This window comes from Rhinatrema bivittatum, chromosome 10 (assembly GCF_901001135.1).
Source record: "Rhinatrema bivittatum chromosome 10, aRhiBiv1.1, whole genome shotgun sequence".
In the NCBI taxonomy this organism is placed as follows: Eukaryota; Metazoa; Chordata; class Amphibia; order Gymnophiona; family Rhinatrematidae; genus Rhinatrema; species Rhinatrema bivittatum.
The window spans coordinates 42,793,573-42,813,554 of record NC_042624.1 but is presented as its reverse complement, the minus strand read 5'-3'; the positions used below and the strand labels follow the sequence as shown (position 1 = coordinate 42,813,554).

General features: G+C 42.7%; 1 protein-coding gene and 1 long non-coding RNA gene across 7 annotated transcripts in view; both read right to left on the bottom strand.

Annotated features, from left to right (window-relative positions):
* Positions 1-19,982, bottom strand: part of SLC35A3 (solute carrier family 35 member A3) — a 153,644-nt gene that overhangs the window by 70,487 nt on the left and 63,175 nt on the right. The window lies entirely within an intron of this gene.
* On the bottom strand, positions 7,021-10,894 carry LOC115099929. Its single transcript, XR_003858918.1, has 3 exons — positions 7,926-10,894; positions 7,762-7,810; positions 7,021-7,544 (listed from the first exon to the last, which is right to left on the bottom strand). It is a non-coding gene; the product is annotated as an uncharacterized LOC115099929 (long non-coding RNA).

Genomic DNA, 19,982 nt, shown 5'->3' with positions numbered 1-19,982 from the left:
ATTCACACAAAGAGCTGTTTACAGCATTTAGAGATAAGTCTCCCATTATTACTGCACTACCAATTTGGTTAACTTCCCTAATTTCTCTTAGCATTTCACTGTCCGTCTCACCATCTTGACCAGGTGGATGGTAGTATATCCCTGCACACCATTCCCTTTTCCACCAGTTACTGGAACCGCCTGCCACTGTTTCAGCAGGTTCCATGAACAGCTGCTAAGAGGCTATGCAGGCTTTCAGCATAGCTCCCTGAAAAATCTTCCCCCCCCCCCCCCAAGAGTGTTCAAGGTCAAGACTCCTTCCCTGGGGACATCGTAGAATGAGTCCTTTGCCTCTTAGCTCTCAAGAGCAGATTCGACCACCACAGACTGATGCAGTAGCTGTTTGGCTTCAAATCCAGGAGTCTTTTGGACAAGATAATCACATCTACCTTCCTGTTAACAGGTGCCACCGAGAAGGGCTTCTTCCACATCTTCATCAGCATATCATGAAGGATTTCATGGACTGGGACTGCTATGACCTCCTTCGGGGGGGGGGGGGGGGCACACAAAATGAAGGATGTCCAGAATTTTTGTTCTCATTTCATTCTCTGTAAAGGGAATGACCTCATTTGTTCCCTTGGTGCCAGTGGCTGATAGAAACACAAGAATAGGCCTTCTCTCTTGGGGGGGGGGGGGGGGGTGATTAGAGAGGAAACGAATTGAAGCCTTCAGAGCCATACAGCCATGAATTCTCAGAGTCCGACTCCCTGTGATCTGCCAGTGGTAAGGATGCCAGAGGTGCCTGATTCTCAGCAAGGTCTCAGAGAAGGGGGGGGGGTACTTGGCTGTTTTGGCCTGGACCTTGAGTAGTTCTGATGTCCTGAGAAGCTTCCTCTCCCAATAGATTGGAGATTACCAGTGGGTGGTGAGCATCAACCTCAATCCCTCTTTGGAAATCAGCATTGGTTCTGGCATCAGTACTGGTGCCTAGCCACCAGGCAGCTGAAATGACTTGAGCAGAAGCCCAAAGATGTTCGGTGCTGGTCCTGGTGCCCTCAATGCCAAGGTACAGAGGCCCTGCAGCAACTTAAGATTCTTGTCCAACTCCTCCTTGAAAATAATCGATGCCAACACTGACTGGGAGGCAGGAGAGGTGGCCACATCCTTATCAGGATTGAGAGGTGCATCAGTGGCAGACACCATGATCTGTGGAAACTAATACAAATCCTGGGCTTTTTAAGAGGACGAGCTCTCCTCCCCACAGGGTCGTTTATGAGGGTTCTCGGCTGCCACCAGACTATTCCCACTCCTGGCATTGCACATTGATGAAGACCTATTTCAATGCTTCTTCAGTTTCCCTCTATGCTGGTATTGAAGAGGCAGAACCCATTGCCTTCCTTAGTCAGGAAGAATCAGATGGCGGCCTATTCTTGGGTTCCCTATCAGTCAGTCATCGGCACCAAGGGAACAAACTGTTTTCCCAATGCTGAGGACTCTGCCCTTCTCTGATGCAGCTCTGCGGTCCCTCAAGGACAAGGCCTCCGATGCCAATGGATTGGTCATTTGGTGCCTAAAGTGCTTCTGCATCAGTTTAATTCAGGACTGTTGTCTTTTCAAAGTTGTGGACATGCATTTGTGACACCCCTGGACTTCATGCGATGCCCAAAGGCACAGGATACATCTTTCATGAGGATCAGTGATAGAGATGACAATGGCGCAATAGGAGCATCATTGGAACCCTAATGCTTGACCAAACAATAAAGGGAAGAAAAAAAATCAAACTTGATGATGGCAGTGATCGATACGAGCCAGGCATTGACAGCACACTGACGACAATGAAAACTTAAAAAACAAAAATCGGAAAACCTACCTAAGGAAACCATCAGGCTAGAAGGCAGAAACACAATGGCAGACATCAAGTGGAATATAAACAAAATAAACCAGACTGCAAGGCCCTACAACAAACGATCCTTTTAAAAACTCACAGAGGCCTAAAGCAGGAACAGCAAGGTAAACTACAACCTAAGGCTCTGCAGAAAAAGAAAGGCTGAATGAGCCCCTGTGTGGATGTGTGATATGTGTCTGATCCATCAGATGATGTCACCCATGTGAGGATGGTCATCATGCTTGTCCTCGCAGAACTTTCAAAATCTTGTCAGATATATTAAGCTAGTCTACTAAAAAAAAAAAAAAAAAACAAACCACACCACCACATAAGAACATAAGACTTGCCATACTGGGTCAAACCAAAAGGTCCATGAAGCCCAGTATCCTGTTTCCAAAAGTGGCCAAGCCAGGTCACAAGTACCTGGCAGGATCCCAAGAGGTAGATAAATTCCAAGAACAAACAGTGGAATTCTGCAACTCTACCTTAATAATGGTTTATGGACTTTTCTCCAAGAAATTGTCCAAACTTTTTTTTAAACATATCAATACCACATCTTCTGGCAAAGAATTCCAGAACTTAATTTTGCATTAAGGAAAAAAATATTTTCTTATTAGTTTTAAATGTATCACCTAGTAACTTCATTATGCGTCCCCTGTTTTGTACTTTTCGAAAGAGTAAACAACTGATTAACATTTACTTGTTTCATTCCACTTATTTTATAGACCTCCAACATATCTCCCCCTCAACTGTCTCTTTTCTAAGCTGAAGAGTTCATTGGGGAATTGTTCCATCCCCTCTATCATTTTGGTCACCCTTTTCCATTTCTGCTATATCTTTTTTGAAATGTGGTGACTAGAACTGCACACGATACACAAGATGAAGTCGCACCATGGAGCAATAGAGGATTTATGATATTCTCTGTTTTATTCTCCATTTCTTTCCTAATAATCCCTAGTATTCTGTTTGCTTTCTTAGCTGCTGCTGCACACTGAGCAGACTTTAATGTACCTGCAACGATGATACCTAGATCCTTTTCCTGAGTGATGACTCCTAAAGTGGAACCTTGCATTGGGTAGCCATAATTTGAGTTACTCTTCCCTAAATGCATTACTTTGCACTTGTCCATATTAAATTTCATTTGGCATGCAGATGCCCATTCTCCCAGTTTTGCATGTCCTCTTGTAATTTCTCACAATCCTCTTCTGATTTAACAACTTTGAATAGTTTGGGTCATCAGCAAATTTGATCACCTTACTTGTCGGTCCCATGGAACAGCTCCCCTATGAGGAAAGACTAAAGAGGTTAGGACTTTTCAGCTTGGAGAAGAGACTGCTGAGGGGGGATATGATAGGGGTATTTAAATCATGAGAGGTCTAGAACAGGTAGATGTGGATCGGTTATTTACTCTCAGATAATAGAGAGACTAGGGAGCACTCCATGAAGTCAGCATGTGGCACATTTAAAACTAATTGGAGAAAGTTCTTTTTCACTCAACGCACAATTAAACTCTGGAATTTGTTGCCAGAGGATGTGGTTAGTGCAGTTAGTATAGCTGTGTTTAAAAAAGGGTTGGATAGGTTCTTGGAGGAGAAGTCCATTACCTGCTATTAAGTTGACATAGAAAATAGCCACTGCTATTACTAGCAACAGTAACATGGAATAGACTTAGTTTTTGGGCACTTGCCAAGTTCTTTCAGCCTGGATTGGCCACTGTTGGAAACAGGATCCTGGGCTTGAAGGACCCCTGGTCTGACCCAGTATGGCATGTTCTTATATTAAAAAGCAGTGGTCCCACAACAGATCCCTGGAACACTCCACTGGGAAAATTTACCACTAAGGCCTACTCTGTTTTCTCTCTTTTAACCAGTTGGCAGTCCACAAGAGGACACAGACTCCTATTCCCTTGACTTTTTAATTGCCTAAGACGACTTTGATGAGGGACACTGTTGAATGCTTTCTGGAAATCCAGATACACTATAATCAACTGGCTCACCTTTATCCACATGTTTATGTTCTCAAAAAAAATGTACCAAATTTGTGATGCAAGACTTCCCTTGGCTAAATCTATGTTGGCTTTGTCCCATTAAACTATGCCTATCAATATGTAAAACAATTTTAATCTTTATGATAAGTTTCTAACATACGGACTGATAGAGTAAAACACGGCCGCGGTTGCCTGTTTAACCCACTTTGGACACAGGTTTTGAGCGCATAAGACAGACGCGCCATTCAGTATCGGCTTTTACGCGTCCTTAGCACTTGCCGAAAAAGACGCGTATCCATTACCGCCCACCGCATGTATATATATATATTATGTTAATGATTGGATTAGCTATTCCGATACAGTAGCGTGTGCCCAAATTATCGCCTTTTTAACCAGCTTATTTACTGTGTCTTTAACCTCAATATTTACCGCCTACCCTGACCCTGGCGTTAGTGTGGTGTTCAGCCAGCTTCATACCGGACAGCGCCAAGGACAACATGCATATATTGGCTCTGGCATTATTTTTCATTCGGTTGAGAAGCAGAATGCAAAATGCTCGGCCGATTGGAGAGGCCAACAGGGGAGCCCAGCAGCAAGACCGGAGGAGGTATGTGTTCTGTTTGGTTTCAACTGTACCATCCATCTCTGGGAGTCTGTGAGGCTCTGGACATGGACGCCTCTACAGACGCCGGAGAGATGGGAGCCCGCCAGGCCTTCATCCGGCGTCTGCTAGGCATCCTGAGGCTCGGGGAGGGAAGAGACAGCAGACGCCTATACAGAGCCTTCCTCCTGCGTTTAGAGTTCGGCATCCCTGAGGCTGCTGATTGTAGTAAACGCTTAAATAAGAAGGCATAGCTCATTTCTGAATAGTAAAAGCTTAGCTAAGAATGCATAGCTCATTTAAGAATAAAAACTTGAGAATCCACAGTGAAATGTACTGGGAAACTTTTTCTATTTGCCCTGCTACTAAATCTATCCATGTATGTGCTGTTAAACGATTTGCGTGTTCATCAATTAATTTGAATTTCTTGTGTTTGCCTTTGTTGTATTCCATGCAGGCAGAGCACTGTGCCATCGAGAGGCATTCGGCAGACCAGGACGTTTCATTCGCACACGGACAACTCTGTTTGGCATGTGTAAGCGAAATGTTGTCCGAACCTACCGGCTGAGCTCACGGGCAATCTTGTTCCTCTATGAAGATCTGCGATGCAACCTAAACCCCCTGGCCAATCGCCACCATGCTGTGCCAGGGTTGACAAAACTTGTCGGTGCCTTAAATTTTGTTGGTACCGGAAGTTTTCAAAACACCGTGTCGATGCAGGTATGACACAGGCCTCCATTTCACGGCATCTGTCACAGGTGTTGAAGGCCATGATGAAGCGGATAAGAAGTACATCGTCTATCCTATGGATCCAGCGGTGCTGCAACAGATCCGCAGTGGATTCATGGGTATTGCAGGGATGCCGAACGTGTTGGGTGCTATCGACTGCACTCATATTGCATTTACCTCCAGGTCAGAAGAAGAGAGTGCATTCCGGAATCGCAAGCACTTCCATTTGATGAACGTGCAAGTCGTTTGCGATGCACACCTTCGGATTCTAAATGTTGTAGCGAAGTATCCTGGGAGCTGCCATGACGCCTACATTCTTGCACATTCAGCTCTGGGGACCCAATTCTAAGAGGGAAAGTACGGTGAAGGTTGGCTACATGGTAAGTGACAATGGCTACTGCCTGTGATTCTATCTGTCATGTGTTCAGGTCTGGGGATGTTTGGTATACAATAATGTTGATTTAGGCGCTGCAAAGGTGTTTTTTATGCATTCCGGATTATTGATCCTAAAGGTGATTGCGGCTATGGCTGTAAGCCCTAGTTGCTAACTCCACTCCAGTCCCCATGCACAGCGGCCGAAAAACGCTACAATGAGGCTCATGGCAGCACCAGAAACGTGATTGAGCGCACTTTTGGAGTTCTGAAGAGGTGTTTCCAATGTCTGGATCGCTGAGGGGGAGCCCTGCAGTACAGTGCAGAAAAGGTGGTGAGCATAATTGTTGCCTGCTGCATGCTACACAACATTTGTCAGAGATTTGGTGTGGATGCAGAAGTAGCCGAAAACTTGCCACCAGATCTGCCTGTGGAACCGGCAACTGAAGCGGACAACACTGCGCAGGGTCATGAAGTCCGAAGGATCATCGAAAGTTATTTCGCTTGCAAGTTATTAAATATCATACATTCATTTTCCTAACTGCTCTTATTCTGCTTATAGCACCACTCCTGTCTCCAGGGCCCCATACTGATGTGGCGCTTTCATTGTAGTTCACTCTGATTAATTCTAGATATTAATCATTTCTCTGCCTGTACGGCCTATTTACTCTTGTCTTGTTTCAGAAGCAGAGATGCATCCATCTAACAATCCACCCCTCAGAACATTTCCCAGCAAGATGACCCCTCCATCAAACCCTTTACAAATCACAAACGTTTTCATTGTCTTCTGTTTTTTATGGTATTTCTTAAAGTATAAAATCTAAAAACTTTGTCAACCCATTGTAACCTAATTTTCTCTCTCTTCTTGTATGAACATCTAGGCCTTTTCCCACAACCAAAATATTTATTGTCGTCTGTTTTTTATGGTTGCATTTATATTCATTGAAGTGTTAAATCGATATAAAGTTTATAAACATTTAACAGACATTTCTTTCTTTCCTTGTATGAATATCAAAGCTTTTCCCAGCAATAACTAATTTCGTGAAGTATAACATCAATAAAGTGTGTCTATCCATTGTATACAACATTCTTGTCTTTCCTTGTATTTTATACTCTTGCATGTGGAGCGCCCCTCCAGCGCCAAGGATCCTTCCCCCCCCCCCCGGTCTCTACTGCCCCCATCTGTACCTTCATACCTGACATAGGGGATGGGGTGACATCATTGACATTATCAACCCGGTCTTGTCACTACCAAACCACAATGACGATGATGCTCTTATCCCCCCATACTGCATGGTCTCTTCCCTTGCCATACCCATCCTATTCCCTATGTCTAAATCTATAACTATTAAAAAATTGCTATTCTGCTATGTTGTAATATTGTCAACTTTGATTGCTTAATCTTTTTTTGGACATATTCAGTGCGAGATGTGACATTAAATAATACGTAGGTAAATTCCCAAAAAGAACTTTTATTGAAAATTTTACGATTGGTTAACGGAATGATAAGCTAAGGCAAGTTCTCGAATTGCGCCGATCAACTGCCATCGTTTCTCGAATCGCATTTGCTTGAGCAGCCATCCCAGCGTTCACGTCTGATTCCATCAACCGCACTTCCTGGAGGAGGAGTTCATTATGTTGATCCTGGTGCGAGGATATTCCACTCAAATTGCTCGCTCAGGCCATTGTTTCCAAAAAGTGCCAGTTCTAGGTCCTGCGCTACTGACGCCGTTTCCAGTACTGGTGGGCATCAGCCTGTAGCTGAGATTGTTGCAAATCAAGAAATGTTTCCAGTGGTGCGGAATGCTCCTGTGCCAGGAGTACCGATGCTTCTGGTGGTTGGCTGATAGAAGACACAAACAGGTTCAGTGTAACCACTTCCTCTGTTGACATGTGTTGGCTGGGGGAGTCAGCGCTCGACAATAGGAACATGAAATCATCTGGCGTGGGAATGGATTCCTCGCTGGTAACGTCGCCATCGTCCACTCTATCTGTGGATAAAGATGAAGAGGATGCAGTCATTCTCTATAAGCTAGGAAGAGTGGATCGGACTTTATAGTGTTAAGTGTTAAATATACACACACACATATCTATAGTATTTTATATTTATTGATATTTATGAATTTAAGTAATTGAACAAGAATTCTTATTACAGGAAAAGCACAGAGAGATGTGCCATATTTTCAAAATTTTATCAGATAGTATTACCATAAGGAGGATGACGGTAGGGCAATCATTCCCGCACATCTCAAAATAACTGTTGGAAAAAAGTGGAAGTCAACGAAAGAGAAAGAGTGATCAAACATCAGTCAACCCCTCATGAGCCATAAAAGTTAACATGCAATGCTAACAAGATTTATGTACATGCATACCTTCACTTGCTGCCGTGTCAGCGCCGTACTGTGTCTGCACACCTACCACGACCTCTGGCCTCACAGTTCGGAGAACCTGCTCCTCCACTGGTGTGAGCACGATGTGACATGGTGGCCCTCCACCGGTCCTCTTTGCCGACGCGTCTATTTTTGCGGCCTCTGACCTCTTTTCTGGTGTTGCGCCTCTAGTGCTGCACCTGTTTAACGTCCCTGGGCTTTACTAAAAGGGAGCTCACATCCTGAGCGATCTTTTCCTAAATCCTTTTCTTCTTGGAGCACAAAACCTTGGACTGGAAAGAACTTTATATTTCTCGCAGACGGCATGGCACAATAATTCCTTCTCTTCATCCGTAAAGCGAGCGTTACGCGTTAGCTTTTTGGATGGCTGGCTCGCAGTTGTGCCTTCCTGTTCATGCTCGACGGCATGCTCCTCAACCTCAGCGATTGTTCGTTTTCCCAGCATATTAATACCTGAACGGTAAAAAAAAAAAAAAAAAAGTTATTCATGAATGGGAAGACAGCATGAGGGAAATTAACAAAAGTGGTATAAATAAAATATACTAGAAACTATAGAGGCCCATGAATAGCATCAAGCAAGAGCCTGAAGTGACTTCCAGTACTGGTTGCTGGTCTCCGGACTCCGCCTCTACCCGCGCAGTGCAATGTTTCCCGGGCATCATTGTCTGAATCGGAGAAAACAAGGGGAAAAGGGGTTAATGACTGATGAAAGTTTACAGCAAAGTAACAGGGCACATGGAGAGCATACAGCCAAGAGTCTAAACCCTGAAAGAAGAGGGACACATATACAGCCAACAATCACGGTGAAAATCATGAACATCCAAAACAGAATAACTGCAAAGAAGAGGGTAACAGTAGTCAAAATAATAAGCATCAAAAACAGAATAACCACTAAGAGGGGCACATATACAGCAAACTGTAACAGTGAAAAGCATGAGCAAAACAAACCAAACCAATAATTACCAGAAAAAAAGAGGGGAACATATTGCAAACAGGAAAATGAAAAACAGACCTGCCACCATGGATGTCGAGGCCATGGAAGGTAGCGAGAAAAAGGCAGGAACGTCTATGTTCGCCGGCCATGACCTGCGGTGGAACCAAAGGGACGCCCAATTCTCAGCTTGATCCTTGAGAAGAGGGTTACATATACAGAACAATGAAAATAATAAACATCAAAAACAGAATAACCGCTAAGAAGAGGGGCACATATACAGCTAACAGTCACGGTGAAAATCATGAACATCAAAAAAATAGTTACCGGAAAGAAGAGGGGAACATATATTGCAAACAGGAAAATGAAAAACAGACCTGCCACCATGGATGTTGAGGCCATGAAGGGAAGCAAGAAAAAGGCGGGAATGTCCACGTTCAGCCATATAACCTTCCAACGTCTGTGGCGGAACCAAAGGGACGCCCAGTTCAAGGCTTGATCCTTGAGCGCCCAAGCCTAAGCACACAGAAAAGTGAGTAGCATAGGGACATGGAGCAACCCAAGGGACGCATAGTTCTAGGCTCAGCGTACATCATGGTCTAGCTACCAACCTTTCCGAACTATCACGAATGTTGGAAAATAGGTTGCCTTGAGCGCCGGAAAGGTTGGTTGAACGTTCGAAAGTGGATAGCGTGGCCACAGCGTTCATGAATCTTGGTGGCCTTGCGGTACCTGTTGGAAAGAAAGAAGCGTGCATTGCTATGCCTACCTGCTGAAAGCCTTGCCGATCTCACGGTAGATATCAGATGGAACAGTTGTATACGGTGTGTCCTAGTCCAAAACGAATTAGAAAAGGACTTTTTCATTCGGAGAAGTGACTTATATACATGTTCATGGTAGGATTATGATGCTGTGATGACGTCACAAATGGGAAACAGCACTTCTGAAAAGGCAGGAAAAATGGCGGGAACATCCATGTTCAGCCTTGAGTGCCTGAAAAGCTTGTAGCAGTAGGGACATGGCGGAACCAAAGGGATGCCTCAACGGACACCGGGAGCAGGTGGCAGGGCACTTGCACGTGTAACGTGTAACGCCACGCCTGGACGGCCATTTTGTTATTGCTTTGCAACATGCCGCGAGGAAGGCTTCTGAATTTCGCGGAAGGCGATGACAGGCTACTCGCCTCGTTAATGAGGCAGCTCTACTTTAGCCCTGGGCGCCTGCGGGACCAGGACCAGGCCGACTAGGCCTGGCGGGCGCTCAGGGACCAATACAACGCCCAGGCTTCATACCCGAGGGAGGTAAGTTCATAGGCCTCTGTTTCTTATAATATTCTAGTACACTGGAACAAAACTAAGTAAAATTACTCGGGGGTTGTTTAGTATTGCTGTAGGTGCCAAAAAGAAAACAGACACTTCACTTGTTTGTTTTGATTTAATTTTTGCCTCAAAACCAAAGTAAACATTCTATTTCAATTTTATTCCCGCCAGGTTGAGATGTTGAAGAAGCGGGCACGGTGGATCCGGAGGGAGGAGCCGGATTACCTGAGGGCCCTGTGGGCCCACTGCAGAGCTGAAGGTATGTGCTGTTAGCAATTGTCATGGTTGACATGCAAATGGCAAGGTCTTCTTTACTAATTCCATGAAGAAATTGAACATTTGTACCATTCTTGATCCTTGCATGCGCAGCTGGGACAATTTTTCGATTTGTTTTCAGAGAGCACCACAGAAGACAGTTCCAGCAGTGACGAAAACGCTCCTGCTGAATAACACCATTGTGAGCCTTTAATAGCATCAGCATAGTTAAAGTATGTGGATGTTTAATGCCATTTGGCATGCCTATGAAATGTGCATTTCTAAATATAATACTATCTGTAATGGTAGAGGTTATGTTCCTGTTTAAAATGTTGCACAGTTCTCCTTCCTACTGTTGTGGATGTTTGCATGTGCGACAGCAGTAATGCTTTTACTTTTTCTCTTTTCAGACACATCGGCAGAGGATGACATGCAGCACACCTCCTCAACACCAACCCTGTCCCCTGAGCCCGCAATCGAGCCCCCCCCCCCCCCCGTGATCCAGCCTCCCCCTTATTTTACTGCCCCAACTGCCATGGGAGACGAGGAGGGCATAGTCTTTGTCGGCCCTGTCTCTCCTGGGCTTCCCGGGGTGGGTCAACAGACAGAGGGCGGCTCAGCGGCCGGGGAAGGGCCCTCAAACTTTGAGGGGCGCCTGGACGCTATGCTGCTCCCTCCTGACACAGATAACCTGCGGCCTGGTGACCCAGGAGGGAATGGCAGTGCAGGTGGTGACCATCCTGCACGATCTGGCCGTGGCCAGCAGGAGATAATTGAGCTCCTGCGAAAAATGGCAGGAGCTCAGTCCCTGCTCGTAATGGTGTGGGCTCCTGCAGGACATCAATGACTATGCTCCCCCTCCTCCCCCATGGCATGGTCCCTCCCCCCCAACACCCCCCCAACACAAAATGGTTAAGTGCAGAAATGATTTTTGTATATTTTGAAATATAAACTATTTTGTTTAAAAAAGTTGGTTCGCGTTTCCTTTCAAACATTTATTGCATGTCACTTCTGTGTTGATAAAATGTGGCGATAATCAAGAACAGAATAACTGTCAAGGATGATGAGCACATGCTGAGCATACAGACGGAATACAACAGAAGAGGAGCACATGAAATACCAAGGGAAAAATCAACCAGACAGAAGCACAGACGTCCGTATAGCAGTGGGGCATTTCAGTCATGGACGTCCGCAAAGCGGCAGGAACGTCCATGAACGGAAGCCACAACCTTGGACATCCGGCCGGGCGCTCAGGGCAGCAGCCATGGACATTGGAAGCAGTGGGGCCTCCGATCATGGACACCCGGATACAGGAGGAAGGTCCATGAACAGAAGCCCCGACCTTGGACATCCGCCGGGCGCCCGGACATGGAAGGTTGGGGGGGGGGGGGGGGGGCCTTCGAACAAGAGGACATCAGGATGCTCAGGGCAGTGTCCATGCGGGGTCTGTAGAAAAGAACCATCCACTTACCTGGTGGAACAACATTTGAAATGACAGGTACCAGCGCACCCTGGATACTGTATAGGCGCTGTATACCGCTCTATACAGTAAAATGGATTGCGAACACCTACCGCTTCATTGACACGCTTTGGACGCTCGTTTGCCGCCGCTTGGATTTGCATCTAATTTGAATACTGAATCGAGCGGCTTGTGAACCAAAATGTGCGTGCCCAGCACTGCCGCTCTTTTTCTTACGCGTCTGTACTATATTGGCCCGATTGTGCCTGGTACAGGACATCAGACTCACTGGTTTGTAGTTTCCTGGATCACCCCTTGATCCCTTTTTAAAAATTGTCATTGCATTGGCAACCCACCAGTCTTCAGGTACCATAGACTATGTTACTGATAGTTTACAAATTTCCAATAGCAGGTCTCGATTTCATTTTTCAATTCTTTCAGCACCCTGATATGTATGCTTTCTGGTCCAGGTGATTTGCTACTCTTTAGTTTGGCAAACTGCCCTAGTACATCTTCCAGGTTCACTGAGATTTGTTTGTTCCTCTGAATTTTGTTTCTGGAATGGGTCTCTCTTACATCTTCCTCAATGAATATTGAAGCAAAGAATTAATTTAGTCTCTCTGCTATGGCTTCATCAACCCTAAGTACCCCTTGATCTACTGGTCCAACTGACTCCTTCGCAGGCTTTTATCACAAATGTACTTGGAAAAATGAGATTTTGCTTCCATGGAAAGATTCTTTTTAAATTCTCTGTCTTCCTTATCAATGCTTTGCATCTGACTTGCCAGTGCTTATGCTGTTTACTATTTTCTTCATTTGGATCCCTTTTCCATTTCTTGAAAGATGTTTTTAGCTTTTATAGCCTCTCTCATCTCATCTTTTAACCATGCCGGTAGTCATTTAGTCTTCCTTCCACCTTTTCTAATGCATGGAATGCATTTGGTCTGGGCTTCCAATTTAGAATTTTTAAAGAACATCCATGACTGAGCTAAACTTTAAAAAAAAACTTTTGTAGTTGCTCCTTTCAGTTTTTTTTTTAACCATTTTCTTCATTTTATCATAGTCACTTTTCTGAAAGTTAAATGTCGCAATAGATTTCTTTAGTGTGCTCCCTCCAGTTATTAAGTCAAATTTGATAATGTTATAATCACTGTTATCAAGTGGTTCTTGCACCAAATCCTGTGTTCCACCAAGGACTTGGTCTAAAATAGTTTCAACTCGTTTGTTGACCCTTAATTCTACATACCACAATATCCTAATATGGCAACCACAATTCCTGGTCCATTCAGAGATGAACAGAACAGTGTGGAGGAAGAACACGGGTAAGGAACACACACAACCAGGTTAAGGGAAAAAGGTGTGTATGATTAACATTACTGGGAGTTCTACAGACCTATATTGTTATTGAATCTTGATATAAACATTTATGCAAAAGCAATAACCAATCAGCTGAGTTACTTGCCCCTATTTTAATATCTAGAGATCAGATGGGTTTGTGAAGGGCAGAAGCTCTAGTTCATAGGCTTTTAGCCTTTTTGGAAGAATGACACAGGGGAAGAGTTGTAGACCTAATCATTATTGGATATGATGTAGAAAAAGCCTTTGATAGATAAAGGTCTCTTGGGCCATTTTAGAAGCAATTTTATATGTTTGGATTTCAGAGTTTAATGTCTCACACTTTTCAGGTCTTATACTCTAACTCTGTAGTAAAGGTTTGGGCTAATGGCTCATCATCTCCCTTTGCTTTATAACCAGGTACTAGGCAGGGATGTCCCCTCTCCTGTTTTTTGATTCTTTCAGTGGAGTGTTTAACTTACAGGTTGGAAGCTTTATTGAAGTCTTCCAGTATTGCTTTCATCGGTAGCCAACTTGAAGATCTTGCTATTTGCAGATAATTCTCTTATTGTTGCCGGATGCAAAGATGAATTTACCACTAACTTTAGATCTCTTTGGCGAGAATGGGAGGGTTCTGACCTCAAATTATACTTTGACAAATCAGAGGCTCTCAATGTCCTTCATCTAATAGAGAGGAAGCGGAAACATTTTCCTTTGAAATAGACAACTATTTCCATTAAGTACTTGGGAGTGAAAATTCACAAAGACTGGTTAGTATGCCCTGAATATGCCCCCTATTAAAAAGAGTTTAGAAATAAACTGAACAGCTGGATGTCTCTGCTGGTGTCATGGTCCAGCAGGATAGGGTTAATTAAGATTATCCTGATGCCTAAATTGTTATGTTTTTCAAACAGTCCTGATTTTGGTTTCTGTCCAAGGATTTGAATTTGTTTAATAATTTGTGTTCCAAGTTTATTTGGAGAGGGATGAGGGTGAGATTGCCAATTAGCAACTCGTGGTATGGAACGAGAAGGGAGAATTAGATTTCTCTAGCTAGATTCTATAAAATAGCTTGTTTAATACGCTCTTTAGGAGATTGAAAAAAATGACTTTCCCCTCAGCCAGACTGTCACGTGAAAGTACAGAGCCTTGGGATTTGAGGTATCTTTTACATGTGGAGAAGAAAGTTTTACCTGCTCCTCTAGCGAATTTCCCTGTTGATAAAAAGCTTGAAATGCAAAAAATAAAACACCTTTTGGGATTATATTGGGAAAAAGTAGTTTTGTTTACCAAGACAGAGAAATCCATTATTTGGTTCAGGAGATACCTATATGGTGTTTTAAAGATTAGCAAGGATAGGTCACCAAACCATTGTGTCCTTTATTGATCTTAAAGAGCTCCACAATTATCCCTTTAATTACTTTCTTTATTCATAGTACTTTTGCTTCCAACCTGCAACAATACACATCAGGCAGCTTCCAGAGATTACTGTATATCTTTATACTTTGCTTTCTCTATATAAATCTCTCTTATTCAGTATCGAAGTCCTTGGCAGCAGCTTGGAGCAGTGAAGCTTTCTGAAGTGGTCACAGAGGATGACATTACATAACGTATTGCAACGATCTATAAAAGTGTAGAGTGGGTAATACTGTGTGAAATCCAACAGAGAATATTACACAGAACAATATTTTTACCTTATCGGGCCTTTAGGGCTGGGTTCATTACATCCGCACAGTATAATAAGGATCAGAAACCTAACAGACTAATTCACTGTATTTAGGTGAGTAGAGTTATTTATAAGTTCTGGGAAAGCATTTAAGTGGAGAATGTTTTGATTTTACCAGTAGGTCACCAGAAGCAGGCAAAGCTCCGGAGTCTCAATGCATGGATGAGACGATGGTGCAAGGAAGAGGGATTCAGTTTCATTAGGAACTGGGGAACCTTTTGGGGAAGGGGGGGGGGGGGGGGGGAAGTCTCTTCCAAAGGGATAGGCTTCACCATAACCAGGGTGGAACCAGACTGCTGGTGCTAACCTTTAAAAAGGAGATTGTTCTAGTTTAAAAAGCTGCTCTAAGAGGAAAGCAGACAGTCACTCAGCAGCGCATGGTTCGGAGAGAGGTATCTTCAAATGATACTAATGATGCATTAGAAATAGGGCATCCCGACAGTGAGGTTCCAATAAGAAAAGTAGTCCAAAGGCCTGTAACTAAAAACTCACCTGAGCTAAAAATTCTAACTTATGCCTATCAATTAAAAAGCAGAATGAAAATAAACAAAACACAAACTTTGAAATGTTTGCCAGACGTCTAGGTAGTAAGATGGGAGAATTAGACTGTATAGCAGTGAATGACGACAGACTTAATTGGCATCTCAGAGACATAGTGGAAGGAGGACAACCAATGGGACATTGCTATACCGGGGTACAAGTTGTATTGCAATGACAGAGAGGAGCACCCGGGAGGAGGTGTGGCACTTTATGTCCGGGATGGCATAGAGTCCAACAGGATAAACATTCTGCATGAGACTAAATGCACAATTGAATCTTTATGGGTAGAAATTCCTTGTGTGTCTGGGAAGACTATAGTAATAGGAGTGTACTACTGTCCACCTGGTCAAGATGGTGAGACTGACAGTGAAATGCTAAGAGAAATTAGGGAAGCTAACCAAATTGGTAGTGCGGTAATAATGGGAGACTTCAATTACCCCAATATTGACTGGGTAAATGTATCATCGGTACATGCTAGAGATATAAAGTTCCTGGATGGAATAAATGACATTTTTATGGAGCAATTGGTTCAGGAACAGACAAGAGGGAGCAATTTTAGATCTAATTCTCAGTGGAGCACAGGATTTGGTGAGAGATGTAATGTTGGTGGGGCTGCTTGGCAATAGTGATCATAATATGATCAAATTTGAATTAATGACTGGAAGGGGACAGTAAGCAAATCCATAGCTCTTGTGCTAAATTTTCAAACGGGAAACTTGATAAAATGAGAAAAATTGTTAGAAAAAAAAAAACTGAAAGGAGCAGCTACAAAGGAAAGAAATGTGCAAGAGGCGTAGTCATTGTTAAAAAAAATACCATCCTAGAAGCACAGTCCAGATCTATTCCACACATTAAAAAAGGTGGAACGAAGACAAAACAATTACCGGCATGGTTAAAAGGGGAGGTGAAAGAAGCTATTTTAGCCAAAAGATCTTCATTCAAAAATTGGAAGAAGGAGCCAACAGAAGAAAATAGGATAATGCATAAGCATTGGCAAGTCAAATGTAAGATATTGATAAGACAGGCTAAGAGAGAATGTGAAAAGAAGTTGGCCGTAGAGGCAAAAACTTTTAATATATCCGAAGCAGAAAGCCTGTAAGGAAGTCAGTTGGACCGTTAGATGATCGAGGGATTAAAGGGGCACTTAAAGATAAGGCCGTCGCGGAAAGATTAAAATGATTTCTTTGCTTCGGTGTTTTCTGAAGAGGATGTTGGGGAGATACCCATACTGGAGAAGGTTTTCATGGGTAATGATTCAGATGGACTGAACCAAATCACGGTGAACCTAGAAGATGTGGTAGACCTGATTGACAAACTGAAGAGTAGTAAATCACCTGGACCGGATGGTATACACCCCAGAATTCTGAAGGAACTAAAAAAATGAAATTTCAGACCTATTAGTAAAAATGTATAACCTATCATTAAAATCATCCATTGTACCTGAAGACTGGAGGATAGCTAATGTAACCAATATTTAAAAAGGGCTCCAGGGGCGATCTGGGAAACTACAGACCGGTTAGCCTGACTTCAGTGCCAGGAAAAAAAGTGGAAAGTGTTCTAAACATCAAAATCACAGAACATATAGAAAGACATGGTTTAATGGAACAAAGTCTGCATGGCTTTACCCAAGGCAAGTCTTGCCTCACAAATCTGCTTCACTTTTTTTGAAGGAGTTAATAAACATGTGGATAAAGGTGAACCGGTAGATGTAGTGTACTTGGATTTTCAGAAGGCGTTTGACAAAGTTCCACATGAGAGGCTTCTAGGAAAAGTAAAGAGTCATGGGATAGGTGGCGATGTCCTTTCATGAATTACAAACTGGCAGACAGGAAAAAGAGTAGGATTAAATGGACAATTTTTTCAGTGGAAGGGAGTGGGTGGTGGAGTGCCTCAGGAATCTGTATTGGGACCCTTACTTTTCAATATATTTATAAATGATCTGGAAAGAAATACGACGAGTGAGATAATCAAATTTGCAGATGATACAAAATTGTTCAGAGTAGTTAAATCACAAGCAGAACTCTGGGGTGTATAAATTGCAGGAAGACCTTGTGCGACTGGAAAATTGGGCATCAAAATGGCAGATGAAATTTAATGTGGATAAGTGCAAGGTGATGCGTATAGGGAAAAATAACCCATGCCATAGTTACACAATGTTAGGTTCCATATTAGATATTACTACCCAAGAAAGATCTAGGCATCATAGTGGATAACACATTGAAATAGTCTGTTCAGTGTGCTGAGGCAGTCAAAAAAGCAAACAATGTTGGGAATTATTAGAAAGGTAATTGTGAATAAAACGGAAAATGTCATAATGCCTCTATCGCTCCATGGCGAGACCGCACCTTGAATACTGTGTACAATTCTGGTCGCCGCATCTCAAAAAAGATATAATTGTGATGGAGAAGGTACAGAGAAGGGGAATGGAACAGCTCTCCTATGAGGAAAGACTAAAGAGGTTAGGACATTTCAGCTTGGAGAAGAGACGGCTGAGGGGGGATATGATAGAGGTGTTTAAAATCATGAGAGCTCTAGAATGGATAGATGTGAATTGATTATTTACTCTTTCGGATAATAGAAAGACTAGGGGGCACTCCATGAAGTTAGCATGTGGCACATTTAAAACTAATCTGAGCTGAAAACTTTGCTCCGTGAGATCGGGACGCCGGGCTCTCACCCGACAGAGGGAGGCGCTGGAAGAACTATAAAAGAGCGCACCCCCTCCGGCGCGTCACCGCAGCCGCGTGCAAGACTTTGCCTGAGTTAGCTTTTCACATTTTTTGATATCTAATCTCTCTGGATTAAGGAACCAACATCCTAGATCAGAAACTATTTGTAACCTGTTTTCCTTACAATTATCATGCCTGCGAAGAGGAAGGAGAAAATTTGGGTATTCCCTTCAGAACCCATACCTTCTACTTCAACTCAGCTGGAAATTCACAGGTTTCTGACACAGCTGGGTAATCAGGGAGCTGATGAATCTATTAGAACACCATGTGAAGGATAAACGAGGAGTTCCCAAGATGAGGTGTCACCAAGTCCTGATAGTAGACCTCCGCCAGTCCAATGCATTATCGAGGATCAGACAGTCCAGTCGCCTATCCTTGATATGGCTGTGGCGACATGGCAGGAGGGTGCCTCATCCTAGACCATAGAAGATCTTTTGCAGACTACATCTCTGCCTGAAAAGGTAACACTTGAGGCAATACGGGATGCAGTTAGAAGTTGGAGCAAAAGATGGACACAGTGACATTAGAATCTCAAGGGAAGTTACAGTCTACTCAAATCCAAATGTGTGGAGATTTCACAGAAAGTTAATGAGAATGAAAAAAAAGTATTCAATCTTTGCAGAAATTAAATGTAATGGTCATTAAAGACCAATTAGCCTGTTCACATCGTTTAGAAATATTAGAAAATCAGGAGACACATTTAAACATTAGAATTACTAATTTTCCACAGGTTCTTGGAGAAATTCCCTTTATCTCTCTTAAAAAAATATTTCAGAGAAGTATTGTTTTTCTGAGGAAGAGGTTCCCTCAGTTAATGTGTGTTATTTCTTACTTAAGAAATCTCCAGTTCCAACTAATTTGTCTAATTTTTTAGAAGATTAGAATTTGGATGTTATTCACAGAAATACTTTGATTGTATCTTTTACTGTGGTTAAAGATATAATGTTATGAAAAGATATTTTCAGAAATTTCCAATGTTTCACGGTCAGCCAGTAAAAATATATCCTGACTTAGCCCCTATTTGTAGAATAAGACAGAATTTCTTGCCTTAAGGCAAAAGGTAACATCATTAGGATATACTTTTTTTCTACAGTATCCTTGTAGATGCGAAATAAAAAGGGGAACATGAATGTTTTTTTACCAAACCGTACAGCTCCAACAGTTTGTGGAGGCTCAACAACCTACTGCTTCCTCTCCATTGTCTATTTGTGAACCATCAACTAGTGTGATACCTATAAGTAACTACCAATCAGGTATATATAGTATAATACCAGCTTAAATAAAGTAGCTTTACATAATTTGTTATCTCTTTGAAATCTATTTGTTTTAGAAGTTTCCTTATGAGCCTCTAATTTTTTCATATGAAAACTGATTGTAATGGTTTCTTTTTTCTTAAATTTCAGATATACAATTGATTGTATTTTGAAAGTATATTGGTTATACTATTTCTCTATAATCATGCTATGGAAATGGTATGTTTCTTGTATATTTGAAAAATTATAAAATAAAGAATTAAAAAAAAAACCCACAAATTGGAGAAAGTTCTTTTTCACTCAACACACAAACTCTGGAATTTGTTGCCAGAGGATGTGGTTAGTGCAGTTAGTGTAGCTGTGTTTAAAAAAAGGATTGGATAAGTTCTTGGAGGAGAAGTCCATTACCTGCTATTAAGTTGACATAGAGAATAGCCACTGCTATTACTAGCAACGGTAACATGGAATAGACAGTTTTTGGGTACTTGCCAG